We start from the raw sequence: 20,812 nt of genomic DNA on the forward strand, positions 1-20,812 counted from the left end.
CTGTGTCCTGTGTAACCCGGATAGGAAAGGACCCTGGGAAGCTTGCACATGGATTCCTGGACTTTGCCCTGTACACCTTTTATCTTTGCTAACTTTATGTTATATTATTTCACCAAAACAAATCTTACTCTTGAAAGTATGACTTTGGTGTCCTCTAAATACTTCTCATAAATCATCAGACCCAGCACTGGTCTTGGTAAAACATGGGATCTATTTTGAAATAAAATATCAAAAACCAGGAAAAATAAAACAATGTGTTAAGAAGTCACATGATGAATCATAGACATTTTGTCTTGATCTGAATCATCGCTATCACCATCCTGTTTACAATGAGCTAGTGTTACTTTTGTAATTAAAAATAATAAGGGTATTTTAATTATTATTCACTTAGTCCTGAATTTGAGAACCCTAGAACAAATGTAATATTTACCAAAGTGACAATATAAATTGAGATAGTAAAATATATTGTCAATACTAAATATACATAAATAAGGGGTAGAATAATTCATATTATGATGAAAAACATCCAAAATGTTATTAAGTTCTTGACTGCTTTCAAAACATTTCATTATTTGCCAAGTTATATAAAATTACCCTACTGTTATATTGGTTTTTAACACCTTCAGAAAGAAATTAATTCAATTCAGAGCAAAAGCCAATCTGTTTCTGTGTGTGACATTTTAAGTTTCAGTATGTGGCCAGGATTTTAATATAACTGTAATTTTGGCTTCTTGTGGTACTAATTTTTCTTAATAAGAGTAATTTATGTTCAGATCTGAAATGTTGTTAACTTGCTTACATGTTATGTACTCATCTTCATGCACCTATAGGAGAAAATTGGGAAAAACCTTAAGGAAAAAATGAATAAATTAGCATAAAATTAAGCAACTTGGTAAATATTGGCTAATTTGTTCCTAATGAAAAGTAAAAAACTGCAAAGAAATTATTGAGTAACGTACGTGAAAAAACTTTCAGCGTTTATTAAATTCATTACAAGGAGCTCTTAATGCATATGTTTATTAGTTTCTAAATAATGCCACCTGACAATAAAATGGAAGCTTTTTCTACATGTAAACAGATTGCAGTTGCAGAGTCTAAATTTTTGATCTTTGGAAAGAGTTCATGAATATATCAAGTCATTTACCTATTTCATTCACAAAATATATATTCTTATTTTTTATGAATCAGAAGCAAAGAACCTAAAAATTCTGCATTTGGTTTTATTTAATGTGGCTCTTGGTGAAAGTAGGGAACGGTGCTAAAGTGTATGTGAAGATATATGGAAAGCATGATTATTAAAAATCTGAGAAACTAAATTTTTGTAAGTTTTCATTGTTGTAGTTACTTTTCTTTGTAAACAGACATGTCATGCTTCACATGTCATAAAGCAGAAACTTAGAAAAAATTGCAGTTAAGCATATATACTTCATAATTTTTAAAAAGATTAAACAAAATGTAACCATATTTATCTTTTCTCTATCTAGAGGACTGCATTCTCTTTCAAGTATATTTGAAATGAGCTACATTGCATTTCAAAGTACAACTTTGAACATGTTAAAATACAGTTCTTATTTGGTGCATAGCAAGAATATTTTCTGTTATTTATTTGGAATTGTTGGGATTTTTTTTTTTTTACCCTTTTGATGGGGGTACGTAGAGGGGAAATTACGAAGAATAATTTTCTTCTATGTTAAAAGCTGCCATTGAAATTTTTTTTCTTATTCTTTTCCCTTAATAGAAAATTTCTGGGACACTCTATTGTTTAAGGCCTCTGGTGAAATCACATACTCTTCAGTGTTTGACTGTTTATCTGGTTTGGCCACCACTGTGGGAACAATTTAGATTGCTTGAAGAATGTGCCCAAAATAATGAGAATGATTGACAGCTGAGTGAGATTAAAAATCCCATAAAAGTAAAAAAAAAGAAAAAGGCAGAATGCATTTCTATACCTTTAGGATTTTCTTCCCTTTTTCATAAACATTTTGTACTTTTATATACTGAATTCTCATTTAGTCTTTAACTAGTTGGATTCTCATTTTATGTGAGTACACCACAAAATACAGAGAACAAAAGGCAAACTTCTAAGAAACATTTACATCTTCCTATCCTTGATTTAATGGTTAAAGATTGTTTTCATTCTAACGCTAGGTTATTAAACATATTTTATCCATTTCTAGGAGAAAAATCTCACCATGTGTAAATTTTAAAAACCAAATGTCCATCTGGTTTATTCTCCTCGAAAATTCCTCATTTTTCTATTGGTGACAGAATTTCTCAATCCTGACTTCTAGAATTGCTATAGTATGATGTCTGATGTCAAAAGAGAATCCAGATGGTCCCTCTTACTTTGACAGAAATTCTGCCAACATCCTGCCTTCAAAAAGCTGAGGATGAAGCACAGTGAAGTATGGCAAAAAGGAATTTTCCAGGCTTCATATCAAAGATAGAACAAGGTGGATCCTACAGAGGTGAAAGCATACCTGGACTTCAATTTTACACTATTAAAATATGCTTTACTTCGGAAGTCTTATATAAATAATCAACAGTTAGTGGGAAATAATATTTAGGCGTTCATTTTAACAAATCAGCCTCTGGATCTCTTAGTGTTCTCCACTTGCTCATCGGTGAAACCTGCTCTGCGTGAAGGCTACGTGTTCTGAGCTGGTTGACGGTCCCTGCTGACAGATTGCACTGCTATCATCAGTCACATGCAGCACTACCAAGATGGCTTTCATCTCTATGTCATCCTTTGGGTGGGACTAAAGTGAACATGGTTGTGCCAAAAAGTCTAAAAATTAAGATAATTTTAAAATATTCTCATGTTTTATCTTGGGGAGTAAATAATCCATTCTTGACTATTATCTCAATCTGGTTTTCTTTGACAAAATAAACTAACCTGCCACATAAAACAGATGTGCTTCTGAGCTGAGTTTTGAAGGCAATGAGCTTTCCACATGCATGCCCAGGCTGCTATCTGAGCTTCCAATTCAGATCATGGCATCAAAGCTGCATGACTTCCGGAAATGGGAAAAAGTATGAGAAAAATTCCTAAACAAGTTGAATCTTTCTATTTTCAAAAAGAACTACTGAAAGAATCTAAAAGAAGTATGTATATAATTAGAAAAAAAGAAAATAACTGTCACTCTGTATCTGCATTGACAGCAGAAGCCTATATGCTTTAGATTTAACTGCTGAGTTATCACTATTCTTTTGTTATATTAGTTCTAAAAAATAATACTTGTGGGGCCAGCACTGTGGTGCTGCAGGTTAAAGCCCCAACTTGCAGCGCTGGAATCCCATATGGGTGCCGGTTCATGTCCCAGATGCTCCACTTTGGATCCAGCTCTCTGCTATGGCCTGGGAAGTTAGTGGAGGATGACCCAAGTCCTTGAATCTCTGCACCTGCATGGGAGACCCAGAAGAAGCTTCTGGCTCCTGGCTTCGGATCAGCCCAGCTTCTGGCCTTTGCGGTCATTTGGGGAGTGAATCAATGGAATGACCTCTCTCTCTCTGACTCTACCTCTCTCTCTGTAACTCTTTCAAATAAATAAAATAAATCTTTAAAAATAATAATACTTGTGTTGCAAAAGATAAAAATCAAGTAGACAAGAAAGACACCTAGTAACATATAATTCTATGTTTTTTAAAAAGTAAGAATCCTGAAAATTCTGTATTGATTTTATCACATCACATTATAACATATCCCTGCCAATTCTCTCTCCTTTAATTTTTTCTTGAATTCTCACACATTTTTTCTACTTCTGGATACAGAGATATTTATTATCTATTTTACAGCATTGAACAAGTAAATTCTCTCCCAAATTACAAATTTCTCACCTTGAAATTCACTTCCCATGCCACAAGTAGATTGATAATCTTAAAATTATGTGTCTAGGGCCGGCGCCGCGGCTCAATAGGCTAATCCTCCGCCTAGCGGCGCCGGCACACCGGGTTCTAGTCCCGGTCGGGGCACCGGATTCTGTCCCGGTTGCCCCTCTTCCAGGCCAGCCCTCTGCTGTGGCCGGGGAGTGCAGTGGAGGATGGCCCAGGTGCTTGGGCCCTGCACCCCATGGGAGACCAGGAAAAGCACCTGGCTCCTGGCTCCTGCCATCGGATCAGCGTGGTGCGCCGGCCGCAGCGCGCCGGCCGCGGCGGCCATTGGAGGGTGAACCAACGGCAAAGGAAGACCTTTCTCTCTGTCTCTCTCTCTCACTGTCCACTCTGCCTGTCAAAAAAAAAAAAAAAAATTATGTGTCTAGTATCTTCTATTCTTTTAAAGATTTTATTTTATTTATTTGAAAGATAGAGTTACAGAGTGAGGTAGAGACAGAGAGAGAGAGGTCTTCCATCCGCTGTTTCACTCTCCAAATGGCCGCAATGGCCGGAGCTGTGCCTATCTGAAGCTGAGAGCCAGGAGCTTCCTCTGGGTCTCCCACATGGGTGCAGGGGCCCAAGGACTTAGGCCATCTTCTACAGATTTCCTAGGCCATAGCACAGAACAGGATCAGAAGAGGAGCAGCCAGGACTGGAACCAGTGCCTATACGGAATGCCAGTGCTTCAAGCCAGGACTTTAACTCACTGCGCCACTGCACTGGCCCCTAGTCTCTTCTATTCTTTTAGGATATGCAAAGCTGCAAAGAATTTTACTGCCATAGTAACAGTGAGAAAAGCTATAAAAAGTTCAAAACTATATCTTTTACTGAATTTATCAGATTATTGAGATCATAAGGAAACAATAATCTGAAATTCAAAGAAAGAGGGAAATATTTAAGGAGAAATGGAGCAACAAGGATAGCCAACATATTGAGGGGAAGAAATTGAACTTGCTAAAGACCAAACGTTGGTTAGCTTGCCTGTCTTGAATACTCTAAATCCCAGACAAAAGATTAATTCACACATTTGTGTAAGAATTTTTTCTTGGAAGATTAGAAGCAGAGGAAAGACCACAAAAGGTCCCAATGTGCAGTGCAGACATGTAGAAGATGAGCAGCAGGATGAGACTGATGCCAAGGAGTACTTTGCAATTTCATAGGCCAGTCTTTGCTGTAAAACAATAATTAAATTTCTGAGGAAAGACTACAAAGTGACTACTGTCTTCATTTCTGAACTAAAGTGATGTTCCAATCATCACTTCTTTCTCCCTTGGTTTTTTTTTTTTTTTTTTTTTTTTTTTTTTTTGACAGGCAGAGTGGACAGTGAGAGAGAGAGACAGAGAGAAAGGTCTTCCTTTGCCGTTGGTTCACCCTCCAATGGCCGTCGCGGCTGGCGCACTGCGGCCGGCGCACTGTGCTGATCTGAAGGCAGGAGCCAGGTACTTATCCTGGTCTCCCATGGGGTGCAGGGCCCAAGCACTTGGGCCATCCTCCACTGCACTCCTGGGCCACAGCAGAGAGCTGGCCTGGAAGACGGGCAACCAGGACAGAATCCTCTCCCTTGTTTTAAAGATTTATTTCATTTATTTAAAAGACACAATGACAGAGGGGAAGAGAGACAGAGAGAGGGAGAGAGGGAGACCTTCCATCTATTCTCACTCCCTAAATGGCTGCAATAGTGAGTACTGGAGCTCCAGTGCTTAGGGCATTGTCCATTGTTTCCCTAGGTGCATTAGCAAGAAGATGGATCAGAAGCAGAGTAGCCAGGACTTGAACCAGCCCTCTGATATGGGATGCCAGGGCCACAAGTAATAGCTTAACCCACTGTGCCACAATACCAGTCCTACACTTCTTTCAATTACCAGCATGCCAATGTTATTTATTTTAAGGCTTCTACACATGCCATTCTCTCTGCCATTTCAAAATGTAACCCACTGTAAAAGTGCAATGTTATATATATACATATATATATACACAATGTTATACAAAAGTGCAATGTTATATATATGAATATATAGAATTGTATATATATAATTTATATATAATTTATATATGTATATATATATTGAATAACATATACTTGAGTAATATATGTTTGATTAATATATATTTAATGTATATTTGATGTATTCCAATATTATTTGATGTATTCCAGTATTTGATGTATTCCAATATTAAGTTGGCTATAATTTCTATTCAGAAACTAGTGGTGACAAAATATTCAGTGAAACTTTGAACATCTATTCAAAGTTGAGTGAAAAAAATATATAAGTATCTTCTCCCTTAACTGTATCAGCCTAATGATTGCTGTTAATCTCTACTATATATTTATTTTCTTATCGCTACTACACAACTGGATCAGATGTAGAATATATATAACAATTCCACAAAACTTATGCAGTAATCCTTTCATCATCATCAGGTGTTATCTTTTCACTGGTCACAAGAGAATGATTCTATGAATATTAGTGAAAAACAATCATTTATGGCATAATTCTGAGATGAATCTTCCCTATTAGTTAAATTTTCTTTCCTATTTTTCTAGTTACTTATCAGACATCCTACTAGTATCCAAAAATAAAGATATAGCCCACCCTGAGAGTAAAAGCTTAACTTTTGTCTCACAATAGATCATCTTCCAACTCACTGAAGTGCACAGTTGATAATTACTCATTACATGTAGTATTACTTGACTTAAACACTGCCATTGTCAAGACGGTTATGGTTGCAGAGCAGATGTTTGATACAAAATTGATCTTTTTTTTTTAACTTTTATTTAATGAATATAAATTTCCAAAGTACGGCTTATGGATTACAATGGCTTCCCCCCCATACCGCCCCTCCCACCCACAACCCTCCCCTTTCCCACTCCCTCTCCCCTTCCATTCACATCAAGATTCATTTTTGATTATCTTAATATACAGAAGATCAGCTTAGTATACATTAAGTAAGGATTTCAACAATTTGCTCCCACACAGAAACATAAAGTGAAAAATAATAGATGATTTTTTTAAATGATGATGAAATCAGATCAGACCTATTGTCATGTTTAATCCCACTGAGAGTCAAGTTGGGAGTTGATAATTTCTTTTTTTTTTTTTTTACAGAGGATCAGTTTAGTATGCATTAAGTAAAGATTTCAACAGTTTGCACCCCCATAGAAACACAAAGTGAAATATATTTTTTGAGTACTCGTTATAGCATTAAATCTCAATGTACAGCACATTAAGGACAGAGATCCTACATGAGGAGTAAGTGCACAGTGACTCCTGCTGTTGACTTTACCAATTGACACTCCTGTCTATGGCATCAGTAATCTCCCTATGCTCCAGTCATGAGTTTCCAAGGCTATGGAAGCCCTCTGAGTTCTCCGACTCTTATCTTGTTTAGACAAGGTCATAGTCAAAGTGGAGGTTCTCTCCTCCCTTCAGAGAAATGTACCTCCTTCTTTGAAGACCTGTTCTTTCCACTGGGATCTCACTCGCAGAGATCTTTTGCCAGAGTGTCTTGGCTTTCCATGCCTGAAATACTCTCATGGGCTTTTAAGCCAGATCGGAATGCTTTTAGGGCTGATTCTGAGGCCAGAGTGCTATTTAGGACATCTGCCATTCTATGAGTCTGCTGAGTATCTCACTTCCCATGTTGGATCACTCTCCCCTTTATTTATTCTATCGGTTAGTGTTAGCAGGTACTAGACTTGTTTATGTGCTCCCTTTGACTCTTAGTCATTTCATTATGATCAACTGTGAACTGAAATTGATCACTTGGACTAGTGAGATGGCATTGGTACATGCCACCTTGATGGGATTGAATTGGAATCCCCTGGTATGTTTCTAACTCTACCATTTGGGGCAAGTCAGCTTGAGCATGTCCCAAATTATACATCTCTTCCCTCTCTTATTCCCACTCTTATTTTAATGTCTTTATAGCCTCACTCTTCCTAGAATTCTTTTCTACAATAGGATCACACATGATTTATATTTTATTATAATTTCATATGTAGATTATAGCTTTTAGATTGAAAGAATTCTAGAATTGCTATTTATTGAGATTCAACTTGTCCTTTATCTTGGGGACAATATGTTTGCCTTTAAAAAATGATTTATCCTTATTACAGCTTGTCTCATAAATAGAGGACAGTTCTCAAGAAAAAAGACCCCACAGTTTTGTTTTGTTGCTAACGACAGTTACCTCTGATTTTGGAAAAGTGATCTTGAGTGCTAGTTTAATAAATTTCTGAAATTTATAAAAGCTAAGAGGAGCTCAGCATATTAAAATGGTCCATGGGCTATTGCTCTATATTAAAGTATTGGATTCTAAATCAAAGTTGAATGTCTTGGAGCATTCTTTAAGATAAAAATGATTAATAGTGAAATGATACTCAAATATTGATTAGATTATAAAATACTGATTTGGAGTTTATAAACATATATCTGTTATATGTAATAATAATGTGGTCATCTTATCATAAGAATTTGCTTTATAATTTGGCTTAGTGCTGTCCTTTTTCTCCTCTAAAACTTGAATACTATTGTGCCTCTGTTAGTTATAAGGAAAATGTCTCACAGATTGCTGTTTATAAAAACAGGTTTCCAAAATGTTATGAGTTACAACAAAAGGACACCAAAAAAACAAGTTAGAAATGACAACTTGATATCCCATGTATATCGCTTCTTCATATCTTCAGTGACAGAATGAATCAGCTTATTTGCTAATGCAGAAAATTCCTTTCCATATTTTAAGGTCAAGTATATTTTTGTAAACCAAAACTATGTAACTTATGCTCCATCACATTGAATTAGTAGCAATAAAATCTTCAAGAAAGAATGTTTTCCTTGCTTTTTGAGAAAATGATCAATTAAAATGAAAATGTCAATGCAGACAAAATGTTCAAGCTAAATCGGGTAACAGGAAAGTTTCAAAAGCACTTTCAATGTATTGTTCAAATAGATCTGCATGCTTGACAATTGGGATATGGATACATCTTACCCTTCCTATAACAAGGTAGATAAACGTCTCATAAAATAACACAAGTAAAAGAAAAATTAACTATTTTTGAAAAAAAAAGACATTATTCGCATTATTGGCACACAGAATAAAAAATATTTATGATTTTATAAAATATCTTTCGTACATAGAACCTTCTGTAACAAGACAGAATTCCTATCTCCTAGGTGTCTCTCATATCTTTAATTCCCAAGATTTTAAAACAGACATATAACTAGAGGTAACAGAAGACCCCTTTCTTAGGAGAATGTATTTATTCTCAGATACAAAGATTTGTCTTTCTTAATTGGGTTTTGCAAAGTGTATTCCATGTGTATGATTATTTTATTTGCTTTATTTTTTAAAATGTTTTCTTGGCAAAGTTTAGAAATTCTGTTCAAAGCCTCCTTTAGATTCTATCTCCCTTTATCAAATCCTGCTAAGCCCCTGTATGTTTCTTCTTTAACTTTGGCTCATGTCATGCCTTTCATATACTTCATTTACCTTAGAGTAATCAGAGAGAATAAGATTAAATACGGAGGATGCATTCTAAATCTAACCAGTTTTATGTACGTTTCTTTAGCACTTATGCATTATCTGCAGCTCATTTTTAGAAAACTGCTTATTTTTGTCCACTCAGTAAGTCATAGTGCAAATGAGTTTTTGGTAGTAGAATGGAATTATATAATAAGTATTTTATATATTTTAGACTACTTTCTCTCATGGTAATGCATTTGCTCATATTCATTTTAAAGCAAATTAAATTTTTCTGTTACAGTGGTTACAAATGACTTTATAAATGCAGAATATAGGTATGTTAAGGAGTCACCCAAATTTCAATTTTTCAGAGTGAAACTACTATTTTTACATACAGAAACAACATATAGAATATGAAGTTATAGGAGCAGATATGTAAAATTTCTCTGTTTTCTCTCAATTTGTCTAAAAGCACAAAATAAATGCTAAAGGTTTTAAAGGGAGACTTAGACTCCAATACAATAATATTGGGGGACTTTAATACTCCACTTTCAGCAATAGACAGATAAAACAGACAGAAAATCAACAAGGAAGCAGCATATTTAATCAAAACTATAGAGCAAATGACCCTAACCAATATCCACTGAATTTTTCATCCTACTGTTGCAGAATAACATTCTTCTCACCAGTTCCTGGAACCTTCTCTAAGATTGACCACATACTAGGCAATAAAGCAAGTCTCAGCAAATTCAAAAAATCTAAATCATACCATGCATTTTCTCAGACCACATGGAATAAAGCTGGAAATCGGCAACTCAGGAATCTCTAGAGCACATACAAACAAATGGAGACTGAGCAACGTTTTCATGAATGAACAGTGTGTCATAGAAGAAATTGAAGGAGAAATCAAAAAATTTCTGTCATCTTCATTTGTTTCCAACACACCATATCAAAATTTGGGAGATACAGCAAAAGCAGTGTTAAGAGGAGAGTTCATAGCAATGGGTGTCTACATCAAGAGATTAGAAAGGCACCAAATAAACAAACTATCAATGCATCTTAAGGATCTAGAAAAACAACAGCAAAGCAAAACCAAAAACAAATAATTAAAATTAGAGAAAAATCAACAAAATTTAATCCAAAAAAATACAAAAGATCAGCAAAACAAAGAGCTGGTTTTTTGAAAAAATAAACAAAATTGACATTGGCCCAACTAACCAAAACAAGGAGAGAGAAGACCCAAATAAATAAAATTAGTGATTAAAAAATGTAACAGCAGACATCACAGAAATAAAAAGAATCATCAGAAATTACTACAGAGTTGTAGCCAACAAACTGGGAAATCTGTCAGAAAAGGATAGAGTCCTGGAAAAATGCAACCTACCTAAATTGAGCCATGAAGAAACAGAAAACCTAAACAGACCCATAACCAAGACAAAAATTGAATCAGTAATAAAGGCCCTCCCCACAATGAAAAGCCCAGGACCTGATGGCTTCAGTGTTGAATACTAACAGACATTTAAGGAAGAACTAACTCCAATTCTTCTCAAACTATTCAAAACAATTGAATGAGAGTGGATCCTCCCAAATTCTTTCTCAAAGCCAGCATCACCTTAATTGTAATCCCTAAAAAAGATGCAGCAGAGATAGAGAATTACAGACCAAGTTCCCTGATGAACATAGATGTAAAAATCTTCAACAAAATTCTAGCCAATCAAATCCAGCAACACTTCAGAAAGATAATTCACCCAGACCAAGTGGGATTTATCCCTGGTATGCAGGGATGGTTCAACGTTCGCAAATCAATCAATGTGATACACCACATTAACAAACTGCTAAACAAAAACCATACAATTATCTCAATAGATTCAGAGAAAGCATTTGATAAAATACAACACTTTTTCATTATGAAAACTCTAAGCAAATTGGGTATAAAATGAACATTCCACAATGCAATCAAGGCAATTTATGAAAAACCCACGGCCAGCATCCTATTGAATGGGGAAAAGGTAGAAGCATTCCTACTGAGATCTGGTACCAGACAGGGATGCCCACTCTCACCATTGCTATTTAATATAGTTTCCAAGTTTTATCCAGTGCCATTAGGCAAAAAAAAAAAAAAAAAAAAAAAAAAAAAAAATCAAAAGGATAGAAATTGGAAGGAAGAAGAAGTCAAACTACCCTATTTGCAGATGGCATGATTCTTCATTTAGGGGATCCAAAAAATTCCACTAAGAGACTATTGGAACTCCAAGAAGAGTTTGGTAAAGTAGCAGGATATAAAATCAATACAAAAAATCAACAGCCGTTGCATACATAGACAATGTCACAGCTGAGAAAGAATTTCTAAGATCAATCCCATTCACAATAACTACAAAAACAATCACATACCTTGGAATAAATTTAAGCAGAGATATTAAAGATCTCTACAATGAGATTTACAAAATTTGAAGAAATAGAAGATACAAAAAAATGGAAAAATCTTCCATGTTAATGGATTGTAAGAATCAATATCATCAAAATGTCCATACTCCCAAAAGCAATTTACAGATTCAATGCAATACCAATCAAAATACAAAGACATTTTTCTCAGATATAGAAAAAATGATGTGGAATTCATATGGAAACAAGGGGATGCCAAATATCTAAAGCAATCTTATACAACAAAAACAAAGTTTGGTGCATCACAATACCAGATTTTAAGACATACTACAGTGTGGTAATAATCAAAATAGCCTGGTACTGCTACAAAAACAGATGGATACAGAATAGAAACACCAGAAACCAATCCAAATGTCTACAACCAACTAATATTTAATCAAGGAACTAAAACCAATTCCTGGAGCAAGGACAGTATTCAACAAATGGTACTGGGAAAACTGGATTTCCACATGCAGAAGTATGAAGCAAGACCACTACCTTACACCTTACACAAAAATCCACTCACCATAGATTAAAGATCTAAATCTAGGACCTGACACCATCAAATTATTAGAGAACATCAGAGAAACCCTTCAAGATATTGGCACAGGCAAAGACTTCTTAGAAAATAACCCAGGGGCATAGGCAGCCAAAGCCAAAATTAATAACTGGGATTACTCAAACTGAGATGTTTTTGTACTGAAAAATAAACAGGAAAGTGAAGAGGCCACCAACAGAATGGGAGAAATTATTCGCAAATTATGAAACTGATAGGGGCTGGCACTATAACATAGTGTATAAATCTGCCACCAGTATCCCATATGGGCACCAGTTCAAAACCCGGCAGCTCCACTTCTGATCCAGCTCCCTGCAATGGTCTAGGAAAGCAGTAGAGGATGGTCAAAGTCCTTGGGCCCCTGCACGTTTGTGAGCGACCTAGAGGAAGTTCCAGGCTCCTGGCTTCAGATTGGCGCAGCTCCAGCCATTACAGCAATCTGGAGAATGAACCAGCAGATGGAAGACCTCTCTCTCTCTCTCTCTCTTTCTCTCTCTCTCTCTGTCTCTCTCTCTCTTTGTCTCTCTCTCTCTGCCTCTCCCTCTCTGTGTAAAATAAATAAATCTCTAAAAAATTAAAAATAAACAAAATAAAGAAACTGGTAAATGATTAATAACTAGAATCTACAAAGTGATCAAGAAACTGCACCACAACAAAGTAAACAACCCACTTAAGAGATGGGCCAAGAATTTAGATATATTTCAAATGAGGAAATCCAAATGGCCAACAGACACATGAAAAAATGTTCAGGATTACTAGTCGTCAGGGAAATGCAAATCAAAACCACAAAGAGGTTTCACCTCACCCTGGTTAGAATGGCTTATATACAGAAATCAACTAACCACAGATGCTGATGAGGATGTGGGGAAAAAGGCACATTAATCCACTGTTGGAGGCAATGCAAACTGGTAAAGCCACTACAGAAGACAGTTTGGCGATACCTCAGAAGTCTGAATATAACCCTACCATACAACAAATCCATCCCACTCCTAAAGACTAATGGAATTTCAACAGAAATTATTATATTCCTCCTCTTCAACCTATTGTCTATTCCGTACAAGAAAACACATAGTGCAGGGGAATGCATCTATCCTCTTCAGTTCTTTAGTTGGGCTGCAAATTAAATCGGCATGAAAAAGATTAACAGGAGAGAAACTACCTTAATTCTGTACTTATACATCAAAGTCCCACAAAAATGTAAGACTCTAGGAAAGTACAGATGATGAATGCTCTATCACTTTCTAAGATAAGGAAAAGAATAGAGGTTTGGGGCTTTTGGAGTTTAGAAAAAAACAAATTATGAGGATATATGCTAAAGTTAATTTCAAAATTTTTAAATAATTTCCAAATAAATAACAGCAGAACAAAAATGAGAGTAAACTGTATTTGGTGGCTATATTCCATTTGGAAACTAAGTTATTTGTTATATACATTCAAGTGGGTGGAGTTATGGCTATCATTATGACAATGGACAAGGTCAGTTCAAACCCAAACATGATGAGTATTTCTAAGAGTAAAGCATAATGAACATGCTTGTAGCATTGTGCTGTGTGTCAAAACCAGTACAGGCATATATTCAACACTCCAAATACTACTTATTCTACAGTACTTTGAAATTCATTTTTGAAATAACTTCTGCCAAAAAGTAGGGGGAGGGGGACAGCGCTGTGGCATATCATAGCAAGTAAAGCCACCGCCTGCAGTGCCAGCATCCCATATGGGCACTGGTTCAAGTCCTGGCTGCTCCACTTCTTTTTTTTTTCTTTTCTTTTTTTTAACTTTTATTTAATGAATATAAATTTCCAAAGTACGGCTTATGGATTACAATGGCTTCACCCCCCCTAACGTCCCTCCCACCCGCAACTTCCCCTCTCCCACTCAGTCTCCCCTTCCATTCACATGAGGATTCATTTTTGATTCTCTTTATATACAGAAGATCAGTTTAGCATACATTAAGTAAAGATTTCAACAGTTTGCTCCCACACAAAAACATAAAGTGAAAAATAATAGATGATTTTTTAAATGATGATGAAATCAGATCAGACCTATTGTCATGTTTAATCCCAGTGAGAGTCAAGTTGGGAATTGATAATTTCTTCTTCTTCTTTTTTTTTTTTTACAGAAGATCAGTTTAGTATACATTAAGTAAAGATTTCAACAGTTTGCACCCCCATAGAAACACAAAGTGAAATATACTGTTTGAGTACTCGTTATAGCATTAAGTCTCAATGTACAGCACATTAAGGACAGAGATCCTACATGAGGAGTAAGTGCACAGTGACTCCTGCTGTTGACTTTACAAATTGACACTCCTGTCTATGGCATCAGTAATCTCCCTATGCACCAGTCATGAGTTTCCAAGGCTATGGAAGCCCCTTGAGTTCTCCGACTCTTATCTTGTTCAGACAACGTCATAGTCAAAGTGGAGGTTCTCTCCTCCCTTCAGAGAAAGGTACCTCCTTCTTTGAAGACCTGTTCTTTCCACTGGGATCTCACTCACAGAGATCTTTCATTTAGGTGTGGTGTTTTTTTTTTTTTTTTTTTTTTTTTTTTTTTTGCCAGAGTGTCTTGGCTTTCCATGCCTGAAATACTCTCATGGGCTTTTCAGCCAGATCGGAATGCCTTTAGGGCTGATTCTGAGGACAGAGTGCTGTTTAGGACATCCACCATTCTATGAGTCTGCTGAGTATCTCGCTTCACCTGTTGGATCACTCTCCCCTTTATTTATTCTATCGGTTAGTATTAGCAGGTACTAGACTTGTTTATGTGCTCCCTTTGACTCTTAGTCATTTCATTATGATCAATTGTGAACTGAAATTGATCACTTGGACTAGTGAGATGGCATTGGTACATGCCACCTTGATAGGATTAAATTGGAGTCTCCTGGTATGTTTCTAACTCTACCACTTGGGGCAAGTCAGCTTGAGCATGTCCCAAATTGTACATCCCTTCCCTCTCTTATTCCCATTCTTATATTTAACAGGGATCACATTTCAGTTAATTTTCAACACTTAAGAATAACTGTGTATTAATTACAGAATTAAACCAGTAATATTAAGTAGAACAGACAAAAAAAAAAAAAAACTACTAAGAGGGATAATGTATTAAGTTGTTCATTAACAGTCAGGGCTATGCTGATCAAGTCACCATTTCTGATAGTGTCCATTTCACTTCAGGAGGTTTCCTTTTTGGTGTTCAGTCACTTGTCACCGATCAGGGAGAACATATGGTATTTGTCCCTTTGGGACTGGCTTATTTCACCCAGCATGTGTTCCAGATTCCTCCATGTTGTTGCAAATGACTGGATTTCATTGTTTCTTACTGCGGTATGGCATTCTAAAGAGTACATATCCCATAATTTCTTTATCCAGTCTACCGTTGATGGGCATTTAGGTTGGTTCCAGGTCTTGGCTATTGTGAATTGTGCTGCAATAAACATTAGGGTGCAGACCGCTTTTTTGTTTGCCAATTTAAATTCCTTTGGGTAAATTCCAAGAAGTGGGATGGCTGGGTCGGACGGTAGTGCTGTATTCAGGTTTCTGAGGAATCTCCAGACTGACTTCAATAGTGGCTTGACCAATTTGCATTCCCACCAACAGTGGGTTAGTGTCCCCTTTTCCCCACATCCTTGCCAGCATCTGTTGTTGGTAGATTTCTGCATGTGAGCCATTCTAACCGGGGTGAGGTGAAACCTCATTGTGGTTTTGATTTGCATTTCCCTGATTGCTAGTGACCTCGAACATTTTTTCATGTGCCTGTTGGCCATTTGGATTTCCTCTTTTGAAAAATGTCTATTGAGGTCCTTGGCCCATTTCTTAAGTGGGTTGTTTGTTTTGTTTTTGTGGAGTTTCTTGATCTCTTTGTAGATTCTGGTTATTAACCCTTTATCTGTTGCATAGTTTGCAAATATTTTTTCCCATTCTGTCGGTTGTCTCTTCACTCTCCTGACTGTTTCTTTTGCAGTACAGAAACTTCTCAATTTGATGCAATCCCAAATGTTAATTTTGGCTTTGACTGCCTGTGCCTCCCGGGTCTTTTCCAGAAATTCTTTGCCTGTGCCAATATCTTTAAGGGTTTCTCCAATGTTCTCTAATAACTTGATGGTGTCAGGTCATAGATTTAGGTCTTTAATCCATGTTGAGTGGATTTTTGTGTAAGGTGTAAGGTAGGGATCTTGCTTCATGCTTCTGCACATGGAAATCCAGTTTTCCCAGCACCATTTATTGAATAGACTGTCCTTGCTCCAGGAATTGGTTTTAGATCCTTGGTCAAATATAAGTTGGCTGTAAATGTTTGGGTTGATTTCTGGTGTTTCAATTCTGTTCCATTGGTCTATCCATCTGTTTCTGTACCAGTACCATGCTGTTTTGATTACAACTGCCCTGTAGTATGTCCTGAAATCTGGTATTGTGATGCCTCCGGCTTTCTTTTTGTTGTACAAGATTGCTTTAGCTATTCAAGGTCTCTTGTGCCTCCATATAAATTTCAGCATCATTTTTTCCAGATCTGCGAAGAAGGTCTTTGGTATCTTGATTGGTATTGCATTGAATCTATAAATTGCTTTTGGGAGAATGGAAATTTTGATGATATTGATTCTTCCAATCCATGAGCATGGAAGGTTTTTCCATTTCTTGGTATCCTCTTCTATTTCTTTCTTTAAGGTTTTGTAATTCTCATCGTAGAGATCTGTTTTGGTTTTCAATGTCTTCCTGGTTCAATTTAGGTAGGTTGCATGTGTCCAGGAATCTATCCATTTCTGATAGGTTTCCCTGTTTGCTGGCATACAAGTCCTTGTAGAAATTTCTGATGATTCTTTTTATTTCTGTGGTGTCTGTTGTTACGTTTCCTTTTTCATCTTTGATTTTATTGATTTGGGTCTTTTCTCTTCTTTTTTTAGTTAGTTGGGCCAATGGGGTGTCAATTTTGTTTATTTTTTCAAAAAACCAGCTCCTTGTTTGGCTGATTTTTTGTAACTTTTTTTTTTTGATTCAATCCTGTTGATTTCTTCTCTGATTTTAATTATTTCTCTTCTCCTACTAGATTTGGGTCTGGTTTGCTGTAGGTTTTCTAGATCCTTGAGGTGAATTGAAAGCTCATCTAATTGGTGCCTTTCCAATTTCTTGATGTAGGCACCTATTGATATAAACTTTTCCCTTAACACTGCTTTTGCTGCGTCCCATAAGTTTTGGTATGTTGTGCTGTTATCCTCATTTACTTCCAGAAAAATTTTGATTTCTCTTTTAATTTCTTCTATGACCCATTGTTCATTCAGGATCATGTTGTTCAATCTCCATGTGTTTGTGTATGCTCTAGGGATTCCTGAGTTGCTAATTTCCAACTTCATTCCTTTATGGTCTGAGAAGCTGCATGGTATGATTCTAATTCTTTTGAATTTGCTGAGCCTTGCTTTATGGCCTAGTATGTGGTCAATCCTAGAGAAGGTTCCATGTACTGCTGAGAAGAATGTAAAATCTTTAGCTGTAGGATTCAAAGTTCTGTATATATCTGTTAGATCCATTGGGCTTTAGTGTTGTTTAAATATACTGTATCCTTGTTGATCTTCTGTCCTATTGATCTGTCTATTTCTGAGAGTGGAGTATTGAAATCCCCCAGTACTATTGTATTGGGGTCTAAGTCTCCCTTTAAGTCACTTAATAAATCTTTTAGATAAACCGGTGCTCTGTAGTTAGGTGCATATACATTGATAATTGTTATATCTTCTTGTTGTATTGATCCCTTAATCATTATATAGTGTCCCTCTTTGTCTCTCTTAACAGTTTTTGTGGTAAAGTTTATGTTGTCCGATATTAAGATGGCTACGCCCGCTCTTTTTTCATTTCTGTTGGCATGGTATATCTTTTTCCAGCCTTTCACTTTCAGTCTGTATGGATCTTTGTTGGAAAGATGTGTTTCTTGTAAGCAGCAAATAGATGGGTTTTGTTCCTTAACCCAATCAGCCAATCGGTGTCTTTTAACTGGACAGTTCAGGCCATTAACGTTCAATGTGACTAATGATAAGTGGTAACTTTGCCCTGCCATTTGCCAAAGATAAGTTCTAATATATGCTTTGAATTCCCTGTGATCTTTTGCTGTGAGGTTTCCTTCCTTTACCTTCTTTCATATTGATGACCGTGTTTCTGTGTTTCTGTGTGTAACACATCTTTAAGCATCTTTTGCAGGGCTGGACGAGTGGCGACAAATTCTTTCAATTTCTGTTTGCTATGAAAAGTCTTTATTTCACCTTCATTCACAAATGATAGCTTTGCAGGATATAATATTCTGGGCTGGCAGTTTTTCTCTCTTAGTACCTGGGCTATATCTCGCCATTCCCTCCTAGCTTGCAGGGTTTCTGATGAGAAGTCAGTTGTGAGTCTGATTGGAGATCCTCTGAGAGTAATCTGACGTTTCTCTCTTGCACATTTTAGGATCTTTTCTTTATGTTTCACTGTGGAGAGTTTAATTACAACGTGTCATGGTGAGGATCTCTTTTGGTCATGTTTATTAGGGGTTCTGTGAGCTTCCTGTACTAGGATTTCTCTGTCCTTTTCCAAACCTCGGAAATTTTCTGCTAATATCTCACTAAAAAGGCCTTCTAATCCTTTCTCCCTCTCCATGCCTTCAGGAACTCCTAGAACCCGGATGCTGGGTTTTTTAATAGTATCCTGAAGATTCCTGACAATATGTTTTAGATTTCTAATTTCCTCTTCTTTTCTTTGGTCTGACTGTATCCTTTCCTGTTCTCTATCTTCTAAGTCCGATATTCTCTCTTCTGCTTCACCCATTCTGTTTGTAAGGCTCTCTATTGTGTTTTTCATTTGATCTATTGAATTCTTCACTTCATTATGATTTCTCGTCACTATCACAGTTTCCTGTTGTACTAGTTGTTTCGTTTCATTTTGATTCTTCCTCATAATTTCATTTTCACGAGAGAGATGTTCTCCACTTCTGATCCAGTTCTCTGCTATGGCCTAGGAAAGCAGTGGAAGATGGTCCAAGTCCATGGGCCTCTGTACCTGCGTGGTAGACCCAGAAGAAGCTCCCAGCTCCAGATTGGTGCAGGTCCGACCACTGCAGCCAACTGGTGAGTGAACCTGCAGATAGAAGACCTCTATCCCTCTCTGCCTCTCCTTCTCTGTGTAACTCTTTCAAAAAATAAATTAAAAATAATAATTATAATCATAATATTAAGAGAGAGAAACAGATCTGTAACACCTAGACTAAGAGGCAACTCCTTAGGGTCCCATAAGTTGTATTCAAAATAACAGTCCTTAATGGAATTCAGGGTTATCTTTCAGGTTTACACAGTTGAAAACAGAATTTAATTCCCTGTGGCTGCAGGACTGAGGTTCCCAGTTGCTTGCTGGCAGTTGCTGAGTGCCACTCGCCATTTCTAATGTCCCTCACTCTTCCTTCTCACAATTCTTCCTTAATGCTAGTGGTCTCTGAGATAAATTGCCTGTTTCTGCATACAAGTCTGGTAATTATTAGCTATGTGACTATGGGCAAGTTATTTAAGTACTCTGATTCAAATATCCTATTAAATAGAATTAATAATAAATAGTACCCTTGTTGAAGAGTTGTGAAGATTAAATGAGTTACTACAGGTAAAGCATGTAGAACAGAGTAATTACAAGAGTTTATTTTATTATTTCTATTGTAGTTAATTTTATTATCCATTGATAGTAATCAATTACAAAAGGTAAGTTAAAAAATAATTCAGCTTTGATAAAACACCAGGCAGCTAAAAGTGTCCCAGAAAGTATAATTTTAAAATATATTTCATAAATTAAGCTTTTTACTGAGTTGCAACATAAGTAGCAGTTGTGGCAAATTAATCATATTTGACTACCTAATATCCGCTGTCACTCATTCCTTGTTAAGAAAGCTTTGATTTGATATCAAAGGTATCAAGGTATCAAGCTCCAGGGAATGCATAAAAATTGTTCAAAGCTATCAATGAACCTATTTCTTGCTTCTTTAGCATCCTTTATTATTAGTGTGTCCATAGGAGTCATATACTGAGAGAGAAGCCTGCCAGAAGATTCTAGGAACATTTCTGCTTTCCTTCTAAATGGTCACAACGGCTCTCACACTGCCCTTTCCCCTGTCTTATATCTTCAGATGCAGCAGATTTGGCAGCCATGTTGAGAACCTGAAGAAAAATGACAATATGCTAAGGATGATGGACTAGAAATTCAGAAGAAGCCTAATCCTTAAATGACCCATGAGGCTACTGAATCAATACTAACAACCAATTACTTTCCTGTATTCTTCTAAATAAAAGATAAACAAATGTCCAGTTGCAAGAGACATTTAAAGTGGTGATACGTGTTACTTGTGGGTAGGTACAATCTTACATCTACATAAACACGTTACCCCTTACTCAGTACTCCCAACAACAAATACAAAAAAAAAAAATATGCTGAAAGAGCAGAGAATAAATTATAGAGAAAACTAAATCTTCTCATTGCTCTAAACCTTTATCTCAAAGGAACTTGT

At 36.3% G+C, this 20,812-nt stretch overlaps 1 long non-coding RNA gene across 6 annotated transcripts in view; it reads right to left on the reverse strand.

Moving 5' to 3' along the window:
• The window catches only part of LOC149127085 (uncharacterized), a 152,475-nt gene that overhangs the window by 42,968 nt on the left and 88,695 nt on the right, over window positions 1-20,812 (reverse strand). For 2 of the 6 annotated variants that reach the window (XR_016232587.1, XR_016232589.1), the window contains one exon: window positions 19,928-20,465. The exons of the other annotated variants lie outside the window; for them this stretch is intronic. This is a non-coding gene — a long non-coding RNA (uncharacterized LOC149127085). Of the gene's footprint in view, window positions 1-19,927; window positions 20,466-20,812 lie in introns of those variants that run through there. 6 annotated transcript variants of the gene reach the window in all.

This window comes from Oryctolagus cuniculus, chromosome 4, assembly GCF_051225735.1.
Source record: "Oryctolagus cuniculus isolate XC-2025 breed Fujian yellow rabbit chromosome 4, ASM5122573v1, whole genome shotgun sequence".
Lineage (NCBI taxonomy): Eukaryota > Metazoa > Chordata > Mammalia > Lagomorpha > Leporidae > Oryctolagus > Oryctolagus cuniculus.